General features: G+C 33.6%; 1 non-coding gene across 1 annotated transcript; it reads left to right on the forward strand.

The window, feature by feature from the left end:
• The first annotated feature begins 4404 nt into the window (after positions 1-4404).
• On the forward strand, positions 4405-4511 carry LOC128041999 (small nucleolar RNA R71). The gene has a single exon (XR_008197207.1). It is a non-coding gene; the product is annotated as a small nucleolar RNA R71 (small nucleolar RNA).
• The last annotated feature ends 4313 nt before the right edge of the window (positions 4512-8824 follow it).

The following is an 8824-nucleotide window of genomic DNA, read 5'->3' on the forward strand; positions in this document are numbered from 1 at the left end:
AACCCAACGAATCAATTGTGGTTTTACATCTCTCTTGTGTCGCACATCAAATCAAATGGTGAACTCTAATCTGGGGTAATGATGATTGGTGCTAAGATTAATATTTTCTTTAACTCCTCAAAAGTTGTTAAACAATCATCGTTAAAAATAATTATTAAATCTTTCTCCAACAGTTTACAAAGTGGTTTGGAGATTTTGAAGAAATCTTTAATGAATCTCTTCTAAAACACAACATGTCCTAGAAAACTTCCAAAGCCCTTTACAGACATTGGAGGTGGGAGTTTCTTGATAACATCTATCTTTGCCGTATCAACTTCTATTCCTTATATCATGATTCTGTGTCCCAAAACAATACCTTCTCTCACCATGAAATGACATTTCTCCCAATTGAGAACGAGGCTCATCTCTTCGCATCATTTGAGAACTTTGGCCAAATTATCTAAACAATTGTTATAAGAGTCTCCAAACACAAAAAAAATCATTCATGAACACTTCCCAGAATTTTTCAACCATGTTAGTGAATATAGAAATCATACACCGCTGAAAACTAGTAGGTGCATTACACAAACCAAAAGGCATATGCTTGAAAGCAAACGTACCGTATGGATATGTAAAAGTTATCTTATGCTGATCTTCTGAAGCTACAAGGATTCGATTGTATAGGTAATCAATACAAATTCTCCAACCTATAACCATACTGGTTGGAATCAACTCATTATTTTCATTTTTTACAACTGTGATGCCACCCTTCTTTGGCACACATTGCGCTAGACTCACCCAAGAGCTATTTGAGATGGGGTAAATGATTCCCGCATCTAACCACTTGATGATATCATTTTTAACTACCTCTTTCATGATTAGGTTTAAACTTCTTTGGCCATCCATAAGATTTTGTGCATGCAAAAAGATGGGCTTATACCTCAGATTTCAGCTATCGTCTAACCGATTGCTTTTTTGAATTTCTTTAAGACATTAATCAGCTTCCCTTTTTGATTCTCGGTAAATGCAACTGAAATAATCATAGGTAGAGCAGAAGAGTTACCCAGAAAAAAATATTTAAAATACAAAGGAAGTAACTTTAATTCTAGCTTGGGTGGTTCTTCAGTTGAAGCTTTCAACTGCTTATACTCACGGGATTCCAACTCCAAAGAGTCGAGATAGGGTTGCAAAATGAATCCCTTCAATTCGGCTTCTAATTCAGTTTGATTTTCATCTTCATCATTGTAATTTAGCATCTCCGATGCTAAGAGTTATTTTAAAAAATCATCCGTAGGAACTGATGATTATGTCTCATCCATACCAGAACATTCTTCTCCTACATCGGGGTATCTCATAGCTTTGAAAACATTAAAGTTTACCTTATTGTCTTGGACTCACATACTGAGTTCTCTCTTCTGAACATCAATTAATGATCTTTCGGTTGCTAAGAAAGGTCTTCCCAAAATGACAGGGACTTCTTTATCTGTTTCAAAATCTAAAATAAGAGAATTAGTAGGGAAAATAAATTTATCAACAGGTAGCAGAATATGTTTTATCTTTCCTTTAGGACATGTTATCGATTAGTCTTCTAGTTGTAATGTCACTATTGTTGGTCTAACTTCACCAATTCTCAATTGTCTAAACACAGGCATGGGCATCAAATTTATGCTCGCCCCCAAATCACATAGAGCCATACCACAATATTAATTACCGATGTTACATGGTATGGTAAAACTTCTCGGATCTTTCATCTTTAGTGGTAACTTATTTTGCAGGAATGCACTGCACTCCTTAGTCAAAGCCACTGTCTCAAACTCTCCCAACCGTCTCTTTTTACAGATGATATCTTTTATGAATTTCACATAATTCAGCATATGTTCCAGAGCCTCTACCAACAGAATGTTGATATGTAACTATTTATGTACATCTAAGAATTTTTGAAATTGTACCACTTGATGTTTCTTTTGGAATGTCTGAGGGTAAGGAGGTGGTGGAATTTTTACCTTAACTGGACAACTTTTCAGAGGTAGTGTTGGTTCTGCATCTACCGTAGATGTTGATTTTTTAGGACTACTCTACTATGGTTGATAGGGGGTTGCGCGCGGACCAAGATCGAGTTGTCAAGTCACGGGAAAATTCTTACGAGGCTCTAGACGATCGGATCTAAAAACGAAATAGAAAACTAAGATTAGATTCGATTAGATCTGAATAGATAGTATCCAAAACAATAAAGAAATCCAAGAAACAACGCCCTTAAGAATAGCAAATCTTGGATGTCAAGAACACGGATTGGTAATCGAATTAAACCCCAATCTGCCGAATCTGAAAAGAACAATCACAAACAGTAAGTTAATTTTAAAAGTCCAGCAAATTGATGGAATAAAAGATAGGGTATGGAGGGCAAGAACAAAAGAAAGATTTAAGAATCGAAAACGGTTCTTAGAGCCCAAGGAGATGTTGATTTGCCCAAATTGAAACAGCAAATTAATTTTCCCCAAAATTCCAGTAACCGAATTCAACCAGATTTGAAAAGGAGAAATCGGCAAGAACAATGGAATTTAGGGATCTTGAACGATCTTTGCTGCCAAGAACAAAGGGGGCCGACCCGATTTTGAATGATGAAGAGATCTTGGAGTTTTGGAAAGGCTGAAATGCAACAAGAACAGCAAACAAGTTAGTTAATAAAAATCGACACAAGCAGAATTTAAAAGATAGAATGAACAGCAAGAAATAAAGATAAAGTCCTAAGAAGCCTTGAAATCTTGAAAGATTTCACAACTCCCTTCAAATGGCTCTAATCTCCCCTCCAATGAAGATCAATGGCAAGAAGAAGGCTGAAGATGGCTCCCACAATCAAAAAGATTGTTAAAACAACTTCTAAAGAAAACTCAAGAGAAAATTCTTGGAGAACTCAAAGAGAATTTTCACTCAAAACAAATTTGAAATTTTCAAAGTGTTTCTAATGTATGTAACAAGGGTGGCCGACCATGCCTATAAATAGGCCTTATAACTATTTCCTAATCTCATTAGGAAAACTTAAAAAAAACCTAATTAACAAATTTAATAGGGAAATTCGGCCAAGGCAATCTAATGGGCTACTTGGGCCGAATTTTTACATATAATACTCCTAAAGTCTAAAAATTAAATTAAACAATTAAAATTTTTACAAATTGGGACACTTTAACAATTTGGCCTGATTTTTAACTAAGTATGGTTTGGCTTCTTGGTTGGGCTTGGAATCCTCTTATTGGGCCTTGCCTTCAAGAACTTGGGCTTGTAGTCCATCTCCTACCGAAATTGGCTCGTTGATGCTCATAACGGAGATCCAATGCGCTTTGGCTGCAAGATTCGGTTTCTTGGACCAAGATTTCCAAGATTTGAAATCTTAATTTTCTTGATTCTTGAAATCGCTCCAAACAGAAAAATTGGGCCAAGATTCAGTTTCTTGATTTTCTTGAAAACAAGAAAGTGAATTTTAATTTTCTCTTTCTTTCGTGTACGCATCTAAGGCCTTTGTGACTCGTATCAATGGTTGTGCCTTAGTGGGGTCATAAGAACAAGATTCTTCTCTGTGGAAGATTCAACTTCTTTTTGATTTTGGACAACAACAAGCTCATATTTGGATTCAACAACTGTTGGTTCCAACACCTTTCCACTCTTCAAAGTAACAGTTTAACACTATTCTTTACTTGTGCTTCAGGATTCTTCGTATCACTTTGCAAAGCACCCTAAAGTTTGTTTCTTAGCTCATTAGCTAACTGTCCCATATGGTTCTCCATATTCTTTAGAGGAGCATCGTTTTTAGCCATATATGCTTCTAGAAGGTTTTTCAAGCTATTTGAAAATTTAGTTGGTTGAGGTTTCTTCATCTGTGAATAACTTGACAAATGATTTGAACAATGATGCATATAGGAATTACTTGGACCAATCCCTTGATTACTCTAGGAGAAATTGGGATGATTTTTCCATGAATGATTATAGTGATTTGATTGTGGACTTGGGCCATTCCTATTTTGATGTTGGTTTCCCATATAATAAATAGATTCTAGGTTTGATGGGTATTCTTCAAATGTGTGACCATCACCACAGTAAATACACGCAGTGTTCTTGAACTGACTTGGTTGTTGACCTTTCATGTTAATGTTGCAACCACTCACAAAAATATTCTTAAGCATGGAAGTCGTAGTTGATACCTAAGCCGCTAAAGATGTAAGAGTGTCGACTTCATGAACTCCTACTACTCTTATTTCTATAGCTACACGATGGGTCGGCCACTGGTAGTTATTACTTGAAATTCTTTCAAGAATCTTATATGCTTCATTGTATGACTTTGAAAGAAAAGTTCCGTTAGCTAAAACATCTACCACCATTCTTGTGTGAGCATTGAGACCATTACGGAAGGTTTTCAGTTGAATGCAATAAGAAATACCATGATGAGGGCATTTTTGTAATAACTCTTTAAACCGTTCCCATGCCTCATACAAGGACTCATCATCAGATTGCTAAAACATAGTAATTCCATATCTAAGCTTAGCATTCTTACTTTGTGGAAAATACTTCATTAGAAAACGTTCTGTCAGTTCTTGCCATGTGGAAACAAAATCGAGCGGTAAGGAATGCAACCATGCTTGTGCATGATCTCGCAACGAATATGGGAAAGCTTCAATCTTAAGGCATCTTCAGATACTCCTTGTAACTTGAAAGAGTCATTTACTTCCACAAATAAGCGGAGATACAAATGAGGATCTTCAATAGGCATCCCACTGAATTGTTCCACTGTTTGCAACTTCTAGAATATCACCGGCTTTAACTTAAACTGAAGGACATCAATCTCAGGTCTTACAATCCCTAGATTGAGTTCACTAAATAAAGGCACAGTATACTACCTAATCAATCGATCTCTGCCACCAGCAACAAGGATCGGATCCTGATTATTACAAGTTGTGTCTTTTCTTGGGTTTTGATTCATTTCTTCAACTTGTCTTTGGGCTAACCATTCCCTTCTTCTTTGCCTAAAAGTATGTTCACTTTCTGGGTCAATTGGCAATAGATTGATAATTCGGTCTATGTTCACAAACCTAGAAAAATCACGAAAATAAAAAAGTTAAAATTGAAAAAACAAAAATACAATTAATCCAAATTGAAAAAGAATTATCTTCATAAATAGCAATAAAATATAGTCCCCAACAATGGTGCCAAAAACTTTTGTTGCGTGACTACGTGCAAGCGTATACGGTCGTACAAGTAATAAGTAGTAAGTAAATAGTATTGTCTCCATAGGGACTGTTGTGTGAATTATTTGTAAAGTCAATTTTCATTAATTTTGTTAAACAAAATAAAAAGAAGATATAATTGTTGAAAATTAATTTTTTAGTTAAGGATGTAATCGGTTATCAAATACCTACAAAATAAAACAACATACTTACAAAAAAAATCACAAAAGGAATTAAACACAAGATTTAATATAATACAACATGAATAGACTAAAATAAATATTTCACTTAACAAGAATTTATTGGCATTCATAGAAAGAATATCACGAAAGGATCGTGGCAATATGAAAATTAATTAAACCCATTTTAATTAAGGCACAAGCTTCTCTCAAAGTCCTATTATGTCCCTAAGTTAATTAGCATATGTCTATGTCAAAACTAACCTAGAAATCACCCTCTCGGGCATTTACATAGTTTATGCATACAACAAACATCTTTTGATATCGACATGATATGTACCATTTAGGTCTTTTGTCAATTTACCATTACCTCTTTTCAGATTAAATAGTTAATTCATTAACCTACAAATGTTTGTAATACATTTACAAGGATAATCATGAATTAAACCTAAATGAATGAAATAATCATTTGCACAAAATATTTAGAAAACAAAAACCAATTAATTCAAACCAAGATTCATATCCATTTTGAATAAACAAAATTAAGTCATGTCATATTAAATTGAAAACATGAAGATGAGATGCAATTTTGTCTCTTGACATAGAACACAATAATTAACAGTAAAGAGAAAGGAAGGAAAGAGTAGCTGAGTGGGGTTATCCACGACCATTTCGCAATAAGAAGAGGAAATAGTTTACTGCAAGGGGTTATCCGCGGCTGCTCTTTGCAGCTTCACATAGTGGCTCTCCTCCCCATCTTTATGATAAAATCATCTAGATGTCTTCAAGTCATCCTCCTAGCTGCCCTCATTTTGGCAAGTGATTGCCTTATGTTTCAAAATTCAAGTGTTTAGCAAGCCACGAGAAAGGCAATAATACTTAATAATAATTTTCTCTGAAAACTTAATATGAGAAACTTGTGTGTCAAAATTGGTGTGTCTCTTGAATGAGAATGAAGTCCCTATTTATAGTTGATGAAGTCTCTTGTATGGTGGAAGAGTGATTGCTTCCTTGCTAATTTTAGCAAGGAAGTTACCTTGTTTCCCTTTCCCCTTAATGTCGTTCTTGATTTGAGGAAAAATGGGTCTTTCCTTACTATTTTTAGCAAAGAAGGTAGCTTGTTCCCTCTATATGTGGTCGGCCAATAAGTGGTTAAAAGGTTATGGTTTTTTAATGCTATTTTTAGCAACAAGGTGGACGGCTAAGGCTTGTTTCAATCAGAAAAATGTGCTGATTTTTATTCAGTGAATATTGAGGTAAAATCCGTTAGATTTAGGAGTTGAATGGGTGGTTAGGGACTGCTAAATTTAGCAATGGTTGTTGCCATTTATTTCTTGGTAGAATGAGTAAATGGAATAGTTTTGGGATTCCAATTTGAACAATATTGGGCCTCCTCGACATTAACTCTAGATTAATACTATTTTAAAGTCTATGTGTCTGTACTATCAATCTTTCAACTTGTACCTGTCTACCAAATACGATCAAAATTCTATCACCCTTTCTCTTAGCCCAATTATTCTTAAAAATAATAAAATAACATGCATTTTAACATAAAATTCACTAAATTAACACATTCTCATGGAAATAGTAAAATATAACAAAATAAAGTGAAAACCACATAAAGTGTTACTTATATAGTCAAAATCGCATGAATTGTACATAAAAGAGTGCTGAAATATCTATATATTTTAGAGTTTATAGTTAGTGTTTTTCCCAAATCCTCTTTGATTGTTTGTGATGTTCTATTGTGATTCTTTTCTTGTAATTATCTTCATTGTTTGTGGGTTTATTCTTTACTATTTGTGATTTTTTAAAATTACCTTGATATGATTAGGAAACTAAAATTGTATGTACTTAGATGGTCGTAAATGTTTGTTAAGTGAGATTACATTTGTGTTATTTATTAACATATTTGATTGGCAATGAGTAAATAATCATGAAAAGTGCATGTTATTTATTGAAAAATTAACATGTGAGAGACATTTTATTGATAATTTGCATGTATTGAGACTATTTGTTGTTCTTTTATGAGAAGATGAACATTTTTATTTGTCTTTTCTGATAAAAATAGTCTGAAATGGACTTATTTGTACATTTGCTCCACCCAAACAACAAGCAACTGCTTCTTCACCCAAACAACAACCATCTACTGTAGCTGTTCCAACTGAACCTCCAAATTCGAAACTTGCTCTAACTAGATGGAGACCTAATCCTCCAAGTGCTACTAGACCACCTAAACTTACATGTGAGTATTTACTCTAGTGGCATTCTTAATTTTCATTTTACCATTAATTTATTATTTGGATTGCCATCGTATCTGATCTGCTAACATGATTGTGATTGGTTGTTATAATCATTTTGTTTATTCTCTTTTCTCTTATAGTTTGAAAGGGTTGCACCAAGTGTAAATGAACTTCTATCAAGGCAGCCTCTATAATAGCATCATGATTTGCAACAACCACTAGTAGGAATGAAGGTTAAACACACAACAAGAAAGAACACTCACTCTCAAGTTAATACAGTCAAATGGATGATGATTACAACTCATTCAAGTCAACAAAACACAGTGGCTCGTCTACACAAGAACCGATCCCTTCCAAGAGACCTAAAAAGCATTAAAGTATAGAAAATATTTGAAAATATTGGGTTCTCCTCTTTCTAGACACTTGATTGTGGTCACTTGGTTGAAATTTGGTTATTTGTGATTAAATTTTATGTGGTTTAATCACCCGTAGGGTTTAAGATATATTTAATGTAAAATGGTAGGATGTACAAACTTTTGATCTATTATGTAACTTCTACCATTTTTATTTTGGATATGTTAAATGTTACTTATTGAATTATAGTACATATGAATGACATGAAAGAATATTTGCTTCTCAATTATTCATCTCCATTTTCTTTCTTCATTACCATCGACATACTAATTTTTTTCTTCATAATCATATTAACCCATTTATTCTTGAGCACCATATTAAGTCATCTTCAAGTTTTAATTCTAAATGAATGCAAAAATGTCAAATAATCAAAATTTTCCATTTAAATATTTTTCCATGCTATTTTTTCATTCATTCTAAATTCAAAATCTAAGAACTTGAATCTTTGCAAAAATTGATTCTACATTAAAATAAGTTCACAAATTAAAAAAATCATACTTCAACATTACTTAACCAAAATTACCCATTAACATTTAAACTTTTTTACCCTAAACCAAGAAAAAAAACCAAATAAAGATGGAGACCCAACTCAAATTCTACAAAATTATCCACATTATCTTAATCATTTCATCACCCAAAAGCAAAAAAGCAGTACCACCGTCAAAATACCCATATACAATGCTCATTCATTCTTTTTCTCTCCATATATCTTATCTTAATAAACTAACAAGAAGAGCTCTTGAACATGGACACAATGGAGGATCAAACCATTTAAAATTTTCTTACAAGAACGCTT

The sequence above is a fragment of the Gossypium raimondii genome, chromosome 6, assembly GCF_025698545.1.
Source record: "Gossypium raimondii isolate GPD5lz chromosome 6, ASM2569854v1, whole genome shotgun sequence".
NCBI classification, from domain to species: domain Eukaryota; kingdom Viridiplantae; phylum Streptophyta; class Magnoliopsida; order Malvales; family Malvaceae; genus Gossypium; species Gossypium raimondii.